General features: G+C 36.5%; 1 long non-coding RNA gene across 1 annotated transcript; it reads left to right on the forward strand.

The window, feature by feature from the left end:
- The first annotated feature begins 12,164 nt into the window (after nucleotides 1-12,164).
- On the forward strand, nucleotides 12,165-16,404 carry LOC115432267 (uncharacterized). Its single transcript, XR_003937183.1, has 2 exons — nucleotides 12,165-12,425; nucleotides 14,082-16,404. It is a non-coding gene; the product is annotated as an uncharacterized LOC115432267 (long non-coding RNA).
- Nucleotides 16,405-16,609: the final 205 nt, after the last annotated feature.

Genomic DNA, 16,609 nt, shown 5'->3' on the forward strand with positions numbered 1-16,609 from the left:
TTTGGTGCCCTTGACTGTTTATATCTTCAGGGTAATTTTTGCATTTTGCACTTTGTAAATTCATCTCACAGGCCAGATTGGAACCTTTGGTGGGCTGGTTTTGGCCCCCGGGCCGCATGTTGGACACCTGTGATGTTGAAGGACTAGCCTGAAAAAATAAAATAAAATAAATAGTTTACTCAGCTGGATGTAGAGTAATTAATGATAATTCACTGTCACAGTTTGTATTGATCTGAGTTGCTTGCATAAGGTACAAATACACTGAACAACACAACCTGTGGTTAGATGAGTATATTTGTTTATTTAATCATGTGAACATATTACAAAATACAGCTACATATCATGAACTTTGATGTGTTAAATGTCTGTGGAAAGAGTGCCCCAAAAAAGACTGCCCTTATTAACACGCCTTGTTGAAATAGGAAAAATTGAACTTTTTTTTAATGTAATAAAGTATTCCTTATTCCAACCTTTTTTTGCTTGTGACCCCATTTTAACATCACAAATTTCTGGCGACCCCAGAGATTCAAATGGGAGACAGTTTTTTGCTAAAATTAGTTTGTTTTTGGTCATGTAATGGTTTGTCATACTATGATGCAAATAAATGTTAATTTTAGACGACATTGAGGCTATAATGTTTTAGGTTGTATATTATTATGGACGGAAGCAGAAAAGCCAGGTGTAGATTACTGCACAAAGTGAGAATTTTGTTTTCCTTGGTCAGGATATGTACAGTCAGTCCAGCTTGGATTTACAAGGCTGACAATTAATACTGAACAAACAATAACTCAAACTATGAATTATGAAATAGCTGCAGCATCTGAAACTGACCACAATGAACATTTAACAGATAAACAGTGCTTCAGTTTCAGCTTCACAGTTTGTCATGTCTTTTATGGATTGTGATTGTCTCTCTCAACTCACTATATGTTTTTTATTAGTAAGTTTTTATTTTTATTTTTATTATTCCCCCATTAAATAACTAATACAGAATTTCCTTTTTCATTTCTTTCTTTCTTTCTTTCTTTCTTTCTTTCTTTCTTTCTTTCTTTCTTTCTTTCTTTCTTTCTTTCTTTCTTTCTTTCTTTCTTTCTTTCTTTCTTCTCTATATTGTTTCTATACATTACGCTCTGGTACAATTTGAGGTGGGATTATGATTTCACATGGAGTGCGTCACATTCATAATTATATGAAATAATGTCTGAGTAGATGAGTGAGTAGAAGTTTAACAAAATTTGCACATTTTGGTACTTTCCTATGAGATCTGTGAAAATGTGTGAAACTAAACTGATGTTAACCTGTTTACAAGAGAAACCTGTGCTGAGAAGGTGACACTAAATATCAAGTGGATCCTGCAAAGGTCTTATAGCAAGTGAGATAATGTATGATATTAAACATGTGATGTGTAGTTCAGGTCATTTTTCTTGCCATGGAAACATCTCAGCCATATTATACAAAGACACCTGAACCATGATTTAATTGGTCTAATATGGCAGCGGTACAGCAGGTCCCACAGATGAAATGAATTTGAACCCCGGTGGAGAGGCAGTAATTAGAGTTAACGAAGGGCTCTCCTTGTAGGTCCCCTGAGTTCAACTACGTTCTGCCTGCGTCAGTCTTTTCAGCTCTTTTGAGAAGACTCCACCTGTAAAGAAGCAGCCCGGCAAGTGAGTCTAAGAACAGCTGGTTGCCACAACATCAACACTGGATGACAGTTTGACACGCACAGCTAAGTGTGTTTTATTATGCAATGTAAAAGAAAAGGGGATCCAAAACAAAACTGGCAACAAAATACACTGTTGTCCATAAAGTTGGATTCAAATTTTTTTTATTTCTTCTCATGAAATGTTTGTGAAAATGTGATTTAGTCTTGATCATGACCAACCCCTCCCACCATCATACGACGATATATCACAGTGTGGAGGTCCTGTGCAGCTCCGTCAGCACTAGATTGGTACACATCCAGGGCAAGAAGGAGGGAAACCACAGGCCATTCCTTCCCACATCCATCATATCATATCATATCATATCATATCATATCATATCATATCATATCATATCATATCATATCATATCATATCATATCATATCATATCTCATACCTTATATCTCATATCTCATATCTCATATCTCATATCTCATATCATATCATATCATATCATTTCATATCTCATATCTCATGTCATATCATATTGTATGATATAGTATCATATCATTTCATATCTCATACATCATATCACATCGTATCGCATCATATCATATCATATCATATCATATCATATCATTTCATTTCATTTCATTTCATTTCATATCTCATATCTCATATCTCATATCTCATATCGTATCGTATCATATCATATCATATCATATCATATCATATCATATCATATCACATCATTTCATATCTCATATATCATATCATATTTCATATGTCATGAAATATGGCAAGAAGGAGGGATACTGCAAGTCATTCCTTCCCACATCCATCATATCATATCATATCATATCATATCATATCATATCATATCATATCATATCATATCATATCATATCATATCATATCATATCATATCATATCATATCATATCATATCATATCATATCATATCGTATCGTATCATATCGTATCGTTTCATCTTATATCTCATATCTCATATCATATTTCATATATCATATCATATTTCATATATCATGAAATATGGCAAGAAGGAGGGATACTGCAGGTCATTCCTTCCCACATCCATCATGCCATATCATATCATATCATATCATATCATATCATATCATATCATATCATATCATATCATATCATATCATATCATGATATGTGTATGGGTAACTGCATGATATGGAATACAACTTGGCTAAATGAGTAATTATGATTTGTCAGACCAAGGAGGACAGATCATTGAAGTTTCCTGACTTTAAGTTAACTGGGAGTATCTTGAATGTATGCAGTGTTGTCAAGTACCTGGGTCACATCAGAACAGTTTATTTGTCGGATGACGAGGCCATGTATCGTTAGTGCCGGATGTTGTACGCACAAGCGAACATACTGTCACAGAAATTCTCCTCTTGTTCTGTAGAGGTGAAACTGACTCTGTTTAGAGCATACTGCACCCCACTGTACACAGCACATCTGTGGGTCAACTATAGAAAGGCCATCTTCCACAGACTGACAGTGGCATACAATGATGCTCTAAGACTCTTATTAAAAAAGCCCAGATGGACTAGTACCAGTGAATTGTTTATGTTTAATCATGTAAATTCATTGCAGTCTGTCTTGAGAAATCTGATGTTTAAGTTTGTGTGTGACCTGAATCATTCAGAAAATACCGTGATTTTATTGCCGACTAATCTTGCATATAGTGCCGTATGTTACACATCTCAGTTCTGGAAACACTGGTATGACTCGCTCTTGAAAGTTTTTTTTTATTCTTTTTATTGTGTTTGTATTTAAAACAGCTGAAGGAAATGAAATCCAAATGGTGTCATCTTACAAATACTTAGGCATTTTTATTGATGAAAATCTGTCCTTTAAGCAGCACATTGAACATCTAGTACGTAAACTAAAGCTAAAACTTGGTTTCCTTTTCAGAAACAAATCTTCTTTCTCAGTTCATACAAGGAAACGATTAATTTCTGCTACTTTTTTTTTTTTTTTTAACCTCTGATGGATTATGGTGATTTCCTTTTTTGAATGCATCTGAAAATCTTTTAATAAAGCTGGACATTGTCTTCCACTGTGCGTTTATGACTGGCTGTGGAAATCACGTTCACCATTGTACTTTGTATGCTACGGCTGGACTGACTTCTCTGCATGTTCGCAGGTGGTCTCATCAGTTGATTTTCATTTACAAATGTATTCTCGGGCTCCTCCCATCTTACCTCTACACTTATATGTGGAAAAACCAACAACAGTATGCACTGCATCCGCAGAAAAACATATTGATGGTGGTTCCCAGAGCCAGAACAGAGTTGGGGAAGACTGTATTTCAATATGCTGCCCCCTCTGCATGGAATGTCCTGCAAAATAACTTAAATCTGTCTGAACTTGTTACTATAGGTGAATTTAAAGCTATTTTAAAGGAGTGTGAAATCACTGACCTTGGTCAATGTAACTGTTTTTAAACATGCACAATCTGTCTGTCTGTCCGTCCGTCCGTGTCTCTCTCTCTCTCTCTCTCTCTCTCTCTCTATCTATCTATCTATCTATCTATCTATCTATCTATCTATCTATCTATCTATCTATCTATCTATCTATCTATCTATCTATCTATCTATCTATCTATCTATCTATCTATCTATCTATCTATCTATCTATCTATCTATCTATCTCATATCATATCATATCATATCATATCAATATCAACATCATGTGCAACTATACTGCACATATGTAAATAATATGCGTATATGTACAGAACAAGTATTATAAAAAGCAGATTTCTAAAAAATATTTCCTGTTTCACTCTTGTGGTGGAAATTTTGTGTTGCTCTGGTTGAGAGAAGAAGTAAACTGATTTCCAGACACCAATATGTTTGTATCAAGTTTATTCTACAGAAGGAAACAATCTGACAGAGTATAAGAATGCAGCCCGATCAGAGTGACTTCCTGAAAGGTCCTCCTCTCAGGAAGTCACTCTAAGTGATTGTTACTGTATGTGTATGTGACAGTTTATTTAGATGAAGAAACACTCTTGTAAGGTGCTGCCCCCGCCTTCAAGGCTGCGATGTGTCTATGCTGTGACCTCCATGCATATCAGAGAAGGACAGCCTGACTTGGTGGGCAGTCATCAGGGTGCTAGTGTTATAGTTCATGTTCAGTAATGTAGACAATAATAATGTGGAGATAATAATAATCAGTAAGTAGGTCATGAATTAATACAAGAGTATAACTTTCTATTACAATCTCAGACGTTTGTGCCTGTCTTCTGCTCTTAGTTTTCTGTATGTTGCTGCTATAAACACTACAATGCTCCTTGAGTGGTATCAATAAAGTCATACCTTATCTTATTTTATAGATATAGTGTAACTGGGACTCAGTATGTAATCATTGTATCTGATCAAAAGACATTACTGATATATATATATAAATGGGAATAAGAAGAGGAATGTGTCTGAAAATAAAATTAGTTCAACTTTATGGGCAGCAGTGCATTAAAACCAATGTCAAGCAAGTGGTGCCAGGCACAAAAAACCCCGCCTCTTGCATGTATGCAGCTGATGTCATCATGTCTATGTGTGTGCTGATGTCAGCCTATCAATTGCCTCTAAACCAAATTTGGTATGAATTCAACCAATACCCATACCATTAATGGTATGGGCCCCTCTTATCTCAGAGATGCTCTGGTGCCGTACCATCCCAACAGAACCCTTCGTTCTCAGAATGCAGGTCTACTGGTAGTTCCCAGGGTCTGTAAAAGTACAGTAGGAGCTAGAGCCTTTAGTTACCAAGCTCCTGTTTTATGGAATCAGCTTCCAGTTAACATTAAAGAGGCCGACACAGTCTCTACATTTAAGGTCAGGCTAAAAACATTCCTATTTGAAAAAGCTTATGGTCAGGCTAGTTCAAACCAGACTAAACCCATAGTTCAGTCTAAGCTGCCCTAGGAGCAAGAATGCTGGGGGAAGTACAGGCACTGAGTCCTATCTCCTGTTTCTGGTTCTACGTACCATTCTGGTCTGCACTTATATTTTTAATATTTAGCCAACTTAGTTTGTGCAGTGCTATTCACCCGATGTCCCCTTTCCCCACTCCCCTCCGGGGGAGTGGCTACTTTTTCAGTTGTAACCACTTGGGAGCCAATGATGGCAGGATCTGCGCTGACCCATCTGTGTCCTGCCCTGTCCTGTGTCCTGACCCCCTCCCCCACCTGTCTGGATGGACGTCCTCGGCCTCACCACTGTGGATGGGCCTCCTCGCCCCTGCCTGTCTCATCCAGCGGGACGGACCCCCCATGTGCCCACCCTACTGCATCCTTGTAGACTAGAACTACATCTGCAAATGGACGTCCATCAGTCCTGGTGCATCTATAGCCTGTCCGTCCATGGGAGTGGATCTCTCCTTCACTGTGGTTCTCCCCGAGGTTTCTCCCTTTTCCCACTGGGTTTTGAGTTTTTCCTTGCCGAGAAGGAGGGTCTAAGGACGGGGGATGCCCTGGACACTACTCATCTTCTTGCTGTTCATTTGACTGTTGTTTACTCTAACTGACTCTGTAAAGCCCTTTGAGATAACCTTGTTGTGATATTGGGCTATACAAATAAAGTTGAATTGAATTGAATTGAATTTTGCTGCTACAGACATTTGAAATTTTGCCCATTATAAGAAAATGGGAAAATAAAGATTTGGAAAATTCATAAAAAATTTTAACTTTGACCTACTGTTCCCAAAATGTACTGAAATCTATTCTGGGTCACTGGCAATCTATTAACCAAATTTGATATGAATTCAACCAATAGTTTTGTTGACAAACAAACAAAGAAACACACCGAACCAAAAACAATACCCCTTGCCTCCCCTTTGGGGGGTGGGGTATAAATCTTGCCAGTAGTTTACATTATGAACATTTATTGTGTTCTCAGTTTTTGTAAACCTTGTATTTTATAATGGAATCTGTAAAATGACATTAAAAAACTAGTACCGTATACATGTAACTAAGTAAATGTGAAAATTTTATCAGTGGTTGGAAAGACGTATTAACTGTAGTCCATGTACTTCAGTAAAACATACTTAAAAACTGCATTTTAGTAGCTGCTGCAGTTGCATGAGAACAAATGCTGTCTGTGTATGACAGACAGATGCAGACTGAGACTCTTTTACCCATATCTCATCTTGCCATCCGCTATCTACGTATATGTCTCACATCTGTCTTTGCCTGTCTTTGTGTGTACGCTTCACATATGTGTTAGGAAATGAAAAGATGCACAAAAGACCTGACAGAAGCACTGAAAAAATGCTACACAAGTGTGTGAAGCGTGCAACTGGAGCTGGAAAGTGACTCTACCTTTGTTGACCCATATCCCACATAAGCTGATGAGCCTCTTAAATGTAACACCTTGATACCACAGTCCTGCATCCAGGGATAGAGGACAGAAATGATGAATCAGCACTAAGTCTGTCCAATGAGCAGTCAATACAACACTTGTGATGCAGCTCCTGAAACAAGCTCTGTTTTCTTTTTAAACTCTCCAAGAATACAACAATACAGTTGGAAAATATAACTATAAAAATTAAATGGAAAGTATAAAGACTGAAACATATACCAGTGTTTCAGACACATATTCCAACAGGTTATAAAACAAGTCTCTATTAAACATATGTTTAGACTCATCATATAGGATCAATAAAAGCATCCATTAAATTGTAACAAAGACACAAGGGACCACAGAAACTGTACAGTGTATTAATAACAATATAAGGGTGTTCATGGGTCCATTTTCATCATCATCATCATCATCATCATCATCATCATCATCATATTATTATTATTATTATTATTATTATTATTATTATTATTATTATTATTAATAATAATAATAATAATAATAATAATAATAATAATAATAATAATAATAATAAAAGGATTAATTGCACATAAGTACATACATGTTGCTTACATGTCTGACACGGTGAAACCATTTATTCTGTGTAATTTGTGATCTATTCTTTAAACTCAAGGGAAGAAGAATAGCAAGATAAAGGTTTATAATAGGTCATATAAGTCTTTTTTAAATTTTTTTTTTTTACAGAGGATAAACCCTATAGAGCAAAACTGTCTGATTGTTTTGGAATACTTAAACTTAAATTCATGTAAAACCCCTCATTATTATTCACTGTAATACTGCTACTTAGACAATAGGTGTCTCTGAATTGAATCTTTGCTGTTTAGGATTTTGAGGAACTCTGCAGCATTGGCTCCATCTAGTGGGAAAACATGCTATTAGTTAAATATCAGCATATTTAACACTCCCATCTCAATGTGATGTAACAAGTAATCTTGAGTTCTTTCGATACTGAAACCAGGGAATTTTCCTTAACGGTTTTTAGGTTTATTCACAAAATTCTCCAGTTATTTACAAATAAAAGATATGGATCTGTGAGCTCTGATGTGGCTACAAAAATATTTACTCAATGCACAAAATTATAGAAAAAATGCAAGTGTTAAAGCTCAGTTCAGGAGGATGTGTATGCATAACTGTAGTGATATGCGATTTCCTTTGTTGTTTTTGGTCATTATATTTTCTTTTACAGATATAACTGTTTTCACTTCACAAAATGCCACCAGGGCCTTATCTATACAACCTTGAAGATTCCCAGGCAATGCAACAGTGAGGCCTACGTGAGTGTAGGCGGGAACAAGTAGCTACATGTAAAAGGTAACAGTGACATTTCAAAATAAGTTCTCCTTTTCATGAAAATTAGTTTGTCACTATTTTAGTGAGACTAAGAGCAGACAATTACAATGTGTTTAAATGCATGAGAGTGTGTGTATTTAAAATCCTTACTGAGATGAAAGATTTCTTTTATAGGAGTGATCTGGCCCGGAGAGCAGTAGTTATATACAAAAATAGATAAATGAAGGACAAGAATGATTTCAGTGCAAATTTAGAGCCAATCACAGTGACCAGGAGTATCATTTTCTTCATCCTTTAAAACAGATTCAAGTCCCCCCAAAGAAACTTTCTCATAGTTTTAGATCCTTCTGGTAGTGTATAGAAAATCTGTTTACCAAACTCTCTTCTGACTCTGGACCAACAGGATGTTCTCAGACCACAGACCATATTGCTTTTGGTTTTTACACATGTATGCACAGAGAAGATGGAAGCAGCCCAAGGAGTTATTTATAAATAAATACCCACCATTGTGTGAGTCTGTAGATATGCAGAGATGGAGCCTTAGCAACAGCAGACAGAGCACAGTAGTGAACATGATTTCCACAGTCGATAATACAATTTAAACCTGTATCCAACTTGTTTAGATGTGTTCAGGTATATTCATAAAAAGCAGATCACAGTAAACCAACAAAGGTAAGAAAGTTACAGAAATTGATTCCTTTCCAAGACAGAAAAACAGGGTGTGCTCCAAAAGTAGAAACCAATTTTCTGAACAAGACCTTGAATGTATGTATGACTTAAGAGAACTCTGATCAGTAATAAAACCTTCATACACTTATATCTATGAGCATGGGTGTGTGATGGTGTCATGCTCCCAAGTGGAAAATAACGGCCGAGGTGCAGATTGCAGATGTAGAGCTGAGGTCCTTCAAGATTGTGCAACAGACATTAACCATAATACATCACGTTTTTTTTTCTTTCTTTTTTTTTTTTTTTTTTATCAGTCACTTATAATATTTCAGGATACAGCTTAAATCTCTTTGGATATGATAAGATTGTGATTTATGTGCAGAAGTTGGGTTTGACATTGTCCCTTCACTACCACTGATTGCCATTACTGTTACCTCACTGTTGCAAATGGCTTCTTATAATAGAAAAAAAAAAAAAAAACATCAGGACTTCTTTCTTTGTAACAGCAGGCAAACAGAGTTGTAAGATAACATGAATTTGTTTATTTTGTAAAGTATGGGAAAGGCTGAGTTGCACAGACATCAACAGGAAAGCTCTGCCTTTCCGTTCACATTACGTTTTATCAGATTCATCAAAATGTAAATTTCAAGCCAAATGAAACAAACCACCACCTTCTTGCGCAACTCTGCACGTAAGCTTCCCCTTTAATGTGGGCTGTTGTGTGTTTTGCGGTGCCGCCACTAGAGGGCGCACAAACGGCAGCGCCACTTAGCCGGAAGTCATACGTCTGTGCTTTCAACAATAAAAGCGTAACGTTGGAGAGGGTAGTAGCTTGCAGTGATGGGTAGATGAGGCGTCATGAAGTGTTTCCACACATTGCCAAACTGTATTGATACTGTGTCGATACTGTGTCACTGAATACTGACACCTGCTGGACCTCAAAATCCCTACAGGCAACCTGGTTGACAGACTCAACTGACACTGATTTGATGACCTAGTATATACAATAAAATAATTTAAGCCATTGTATTTTATATTATATTATTTCATATCTTCATTTAAATGTAAAATATCTTTGATATTTTTAGATACAGTCAATAAATAATGTGAACATGTATCATAACGTGAAAATCTAAGTGAACGTGTTGTGAATGAGGATGCTTGTGGACTGGGATTTTTTTTTTTTTTTTTTTTTTTTTTTTTTTTTTTACAATTTTTTTTTAAAAAAAAAAAAAAAAACTTTTTCCAACATTTTGAGCTTGATGGTTAAAACTGAAGCAAAGCATAAATTAATAGGAAATAATTATCAACAAAGCAACTGTGAGTCAGTTGCAGAATGGCTGTATATCTGAGTTTGTCCTGGTGGATCTGGACTTCATTCTCATGCCTGGTCCTAGAATGCCTCAGCATTGAGGAGGTGCTTTTGTTTAAATAGGAAAGTTCTGTCCAAAAAATGCCACATTTAACCTGCAGAAAATAATATGAATAGTAAACTAAGAGTCACTTTGAAATGAATTTGAATTCAGATAGATCAAGTGGAAACTCTGAGAGGAACAGGATGAAACAACAAGGAAATTAAAACAAATACCTTATTTTCTGATATGAGATCAACATGATCACACATTTTGGAAACCTTTCTTTTGGCTTGAGGCTACTCCATAATTCTTGATGAATTTGATGATGAACCGCAAAAGATCAGAGATTCTTTTGGCAGATGCATCCCGTTGACAGATGCACTTCCTTATAAACGCAGTTTGGCGCCTCAGTGTCAGCTCCAAAACAAGTCCTGTATCAATCACGTGACTTTCTTGAAGCGATACGCGCACCGACACAGGGTTTTGCTCTATGAGCTCGACACATGCGCCGACGCATCGGTGTTGCTGGACCCATCACTAGTAGCTGGGGGTAAAATGGCTAAAACTCAGCAAATTTTGTGAAAAGTGCTATGGGAAAGGTCACGTGAGTAAGCTAGCGAGCATAGCAAAAAATCAAACAAGCTAAGGTTGAAAACACGTAAAATAAAAAATGAAATATATGTACAATAGACTAGTCAAATACATGTTGAGACTAGGGGTGAGGAAAATATCGGTTCTGCAATATATCGTGATATTTCATTTAACAATATTGTATCGCTATTTAGAAAGTACTGTATTGATATTTTTAGGTATTTATTTAAATGCAGACATTGTGGTGGTTCATTTTTGTTCTTCTTTTTTTGTTTGTATGTTATTTATTATTATTTAACACTGTCATTAAATAATGTTAGTTCCTTTGTTGGGATTGCACAAATATAAAGTTCTGATGTTAGTTCTGAACTAATAGAATATGAACATTTTAACAGGATCTTATGAAAGCAGAATCGATAAGCAGAATCGTTAAGCAGGCAGGCAAACGATTCCAAGGAATCAAGCTACTGGGAACTGGTTCATTTATTCATTCATTCATTTTCTGAACCCGCTTTATCCTCACTAGGGTCACAGGGGTCGCTTGGAGCCTATCCCAGCTACATAGAGGCGAAGGCGGGGTACACCCTGGACATTTCACCAGTTCATCACAGAGCTGACATATAGAGACAAACAATCACTCTCACATTCACACCCACGGGCAATTTAGATTAACCAATTAACCTATCAGTGCATGTCTTTGGATGGTGGGAGGAAGCCAGAGTACCCGGAGAGAACCCACGCAGACACAGGGAGAACATGCAAACTCTACACAGAAAGGTCCCACCCCCTGTCAACTGGTGTTGGAATCGAACCCAGGACCTTCTTGCTGTGAGGCACGAGTGCTATCCACTGCACCACTGTGTTGGGAACCGGCTCTCGATTCCCATCCTTAAGTTTGATATCCTAACTTGAACTTTGCAAATTCATTCCGCGGGCCGGATTGGAAGCTTTGGTGGGCCGGTTTTGGCCCCCGGGCTGCATGTTTGACATCTGTGCTGTAAAACACAGAAAAAAGTTTGTAGTTGACATTATTTATATATTATTCTGTCATTATTTCACTGTCCACTTCAGATTACATTTAGCTGAATGTGGCCTCTGAAAGAAAATGAGTTTGACACCCCTGCTGTACAGGTTCAAGCTGATAGTAAGGGCTTTATTTTGTAAAGTATCAAACCGGAAGTGCTTTGGTATTGCGCATTAACCGCCTTGACTGTAGTAAAACGAGCTGAAGCTAGACAGGACTTTATGGGATGGGAACAGACGAGGGTGTCTCAGTCTTTCCAGCTCCTGACAGTTTATTGCCGTGGATCAGACACTCAGAGGGCTCTGGAGCTCATGTGGACCCGCAGACACCCTGACACACCGGGACACGGGAGCGCTACAGGCTCTGGAAAATGGGAGCGGTGAAGTGAAAACAGCAGAAGTGTGGACTGTTGGGATGAAAGGCACCAAAGTAAGTTCACACACACTGGGATGAGTGGAACAAGCCGAGCATGAGCATGGTGGGGTTTGGGGATTTTAGTACTTTTTCTGCAGTGCACGAACTTCGAACTCTTTGGCATTGTAGTTTGGGACAGACCTCTGTGGTCAGATCAGATTTCACATTTGCCTCTGTGTTTAAGAAACCGCCCCTGGTGTCCCGACTGAACTGACCAGCCTCTAGTGCAGGGCTGTCAAACATGCGGCCCGGGGCCCAAATGCGGCCCCCCAAAGGGTCCAGTTCGGCCCCTGGGATGTTTTTGCCAAGTGCAAAAATTCCACAGTCTTGAATTGAATTAGGCAAAAAATAAATAAATAAATAAATAAGCTTGACTTAAGCCAGAAAAAAAAAAAAAATCTTCAATTAAGCAAAAAAAAACAAAAAAAAAACCAAAAAAAACAAAACAAAAAAAACCTTCAATTAAGTTTAAAAAAATATATAAAATCTTCAATTAAGTAAAAAAAAAAAAAAAAAAATCTTCAATTAAGCAAAAAAAAAAAGCAAACAATTCTCAAATTTAGCAAAAAATTTTCAAGTAAGCCCAAAAAAATCTTCAGTTAAGTAAAAAATAAATAAATAAATAAATCTTCAATTAAGCAAAAAAAAAACAAAAAAACCTTCAATTAAGTTAAAAAAAAATCTTCAATTAAGTAAAAAAATCTTCAATTAAGTAAAAAAAAAAAAAAAAAAATCTTCAGTTAAGTAAAAAAACAACCTTGAATTAAGCCAAAAAAATTAAAATAAAATAAAATCTTCAATTAAGTTTAAAAAAAATCTTCAATTAAGCCAAAAAAAATATTAAATTAAGTTAAAAAAAAAAAAAAATCCTTGAATTAAGTAAAAAAAAAAATCTTCAATTAGGTTAAAAAAAAATCTTGAATTAATCCAAAAAATATCTTCAATTTAGTAAAACAAATCTTCAATTAAGCCAAAAAAAATCTAGAATTAACAACTTTTTTCCCCTTTATTTTAGTGTAAAAAAATGCATTACATTATGAAAATATTTACATTTACAAACTATCCTGTAACAATAAAATGTGGATAACCTGAACAAATGTGAACAACCTGAAATGTCTAAAGAAAATTCAGCCCAATTTGAACTCTTTTCTGCCTGTTCCTCAGTGTTTAGTGTCTTTGTAGATCTGATCCATAATGCACATGGACAAATGATAAGTTGAGGAATAATATTGTTAAAAGTGCACTAAAATTTCTTATGTTTTTAATTTAAATTTCAGTTTTTTCAGTTTTTTTTTTTTTTTCAGATAGTTTATCAAAGTAAGTATTTTCATAATTGAATAGTTTTTTTTTGTTTTTTTTTTTACATTAAAACAAAGACAAAAATTTGGAGCTGTCATTATTTATAGGTTATTCTGTTATTATTTTACTGGTTCGGCCCACTTCAGATCAAATTTAGCTGAATATGGCCCCTGAACTAAAATGTCTCTAGTGTGTCTTCACCACAAATTATTAGGGGGAAGAGGAAAAAAACATTACTGAGAGTGTGAGATGTGCTCAGAGGTGGCATGTGGAGTTGTGATTGACAGCTGAAAGGGGCGGGGTTGACGGTGAAAGCAGTAATACTAGTACTAAGAGACCCTGTGGTGATTATTTTTGGTATTTTATCTGCAGAAGAGGGCAGAAGGTTCGTCTGCATACCGGTTTGCCACGTACATTTGATGTGCAGAGGTGAGTGCATTGTAGGCAAGTCTTCTGTTAAGTTCCCACAGCAGCAGGGTTCTTGTGGTTTGCTTTGTGGTTATGCTGAGCAAGTATTGACAAATTTCTCACAGTTGGTCATACTTGGACGATACTGATGGAGAAATATTGCAAAGCTGGCGCACAGGAAAAGTGGAAAAAATCACAGAGGAGCTCAAAGAAACTGGCTTATGGGGCACAACACAGCAGTGGTTATTTTCATGCACGCTGTCATAAAAAAAATAGTCTTCAGCATAATCTATTCCAGCCCCATTAATATAAAAAAAAATGTTAATTACAGCCCATCTTTTATCACTCTCACTGAAACGCTTTGCAGCAATATTTAGTTTGATAAATGTGATTAGGCTCATTGGTTGTTAATGTATTTACTTACCATACTTAGTCCCATTGCAGCTTAATTGTTTTAAAACACTTAAGTACCATCAGTTTAATTTAAACTGCCTGCCTCTTCCATGGTGTCACACATTAATTTGGCTTAAAAGGATTAGTGTGGCATCCATCTTCTTATTACACACTTTTCAGCTTTGAACTTAAAGATTAAAATGAGAAGGAGCAGCTTCACTGACAATACATTAGTGGCTTTGAGAACAGTGAACAAACAGAGAACTAGACACCTTTTGGCGTAAATGCAACAACACAGGGTAAAAAGCAGAGTTAATTAGACATTGTGTTAGGTACTCTCGCGGTTTTCTGCATTAAATGGGCATGATCATTCTTTCTTTCACACAACTGGATCAAAGGCTTTAAATAATGCTTTATTTGTTTGTAGATGTGTTTATTGCTGCAAGTAATTAGACTACTACACTAGTGGAATTTGTCAAACGTCTTGCTGTGATATGACACCCTTTTATTTAGTAGAAGAGCTCTAAAATAAATTTACCACTGTAATAAATCAGTAAATTTGGAAATGAACTGTTTTTAACACCTGATGCAATGACAGAAAAGGTCATTTTTCTGCTTTCCCAGGATAAAATGGTGTGAAAAGACCTCTGAAAGTGAGAAGGAGTTGGGGCGTGATTTCACAGGCCTTTGCCAATTGTCCACTCGGGGTTTGCAGCTCTTAACTGCTGCCGCTGCTGGGTAATTGCAGTAGTTAGAATGTGTCTGATTTGAAGGCAGCGCCAGCAGCGGTTTGCTGTTAGATGAGATTTATTGGTGAGAGGCTGAGAGAAACATCTGGTGCAGAAAGTTCACGATCACCTCTGAAGCAACAGACGGAGCTAAAGATGCAGGAAGGGAAGAGGGAAAGACGAGTTAAGTGTGGCTGCAAAACCACACAGAGGTGATGAGCTGCTGAAGACCGGTGGTAGACGTGTAAAACTTATGACCACTTGGTTTTACTGGCAGTTTTCCCATGTTTAGTCTTCATATGGCTTGTGGTTTTCTGACAGGGAAGACTTCCAGGAGACCTCAGATTTGTTGGAGGTTGAAGCATTCTAGGCGGCAAGAACAGGAAGAGAACCTGATTCATGTGTAAGAATTATGACAAGTAAAATGCACGTTGTCTGACATTTTTCCAAAGTATAAATGATTCATTTTTGTCAAGGTAGGACATGTTTACTGATTGCATTCCAAGATGGACTGTTTAGTTTCTAACGAGTTAAACCAGAAATCATAGTCCTGTTAGGTTTTGTTCATTTAATAGAAGATTTGTGTACTTAGCTTAGTCTGACAGGATGAAACACATCCATTCCTGTTTGGTCAAAACCTGTAGTTGAGAACAACACACTCAGATGTGTTGAGGGACCTTGGATGCAAACTAATCTTTCTAAACTGGTCTTTTCAGAGGTCCATTTGGTGTTGTCATTACTGAAGTCTTAAAGAATTTGTTACAAACTGCATTTTTTATGTGTAAAAAAATCAGGCATTAACTACCACTTCACTTTTTTTGGCCATTTTCCCTCTATCAAGGAGGTTATGATATTGCTTACATCTGTCAGATTACATATAAACTACTTCACTGGTTTCTATCAAACTAAGTGGACCAGTGGGATATGGGCCAATAAGGAGCCAATTAAGTTCTGGAACAGATTCAGAAAAAGCGTATGATCCCGTAATGAAAAACATGGTGAGACTGGGCCTAGGTAGAAGTATGCACCTACAGAATGTCCTGTTTGTTTTTAATTGCTTCATCTATAAAATATGACAAAATTATTAAAGCTGGAAAAACAGAGTATCCATAATTTAAAAGTGGAGTCTCTCTGATTCATTGTCACAAATGACTAAGAAGCAACTCCTTCAACAGGAGAAAGTTTGCCCTTTTTGCTGAAATATAAAAATGTGTTAACCATAAAAATAAATTACATTACATACATTGTCTGTTTTTTTTAGCTATTCAAGGGACAAACTGGTGTAAAAGCACTCAACTAACTACAGGAGTAAATGTACCTACTTTCTACCACTGGCATTGACATTTTTATTGCAATGGCAATGGCATCATA

This window comes from Sphaeramia orbicularis, chromosome 13 (assembly GCF_902148855.1).
Source record: "Sphaeramia orbicularis chromosome 13, fSphaOr1.1, whole genome shotgun sequence".
Classification (NCBI taxonomy): Eukaryota; Metazoa; Chordata; class Actinopteri; order Kurtiformes; family Apogonidae; genus Sphaeramia; species Sphaeramia orbicularis.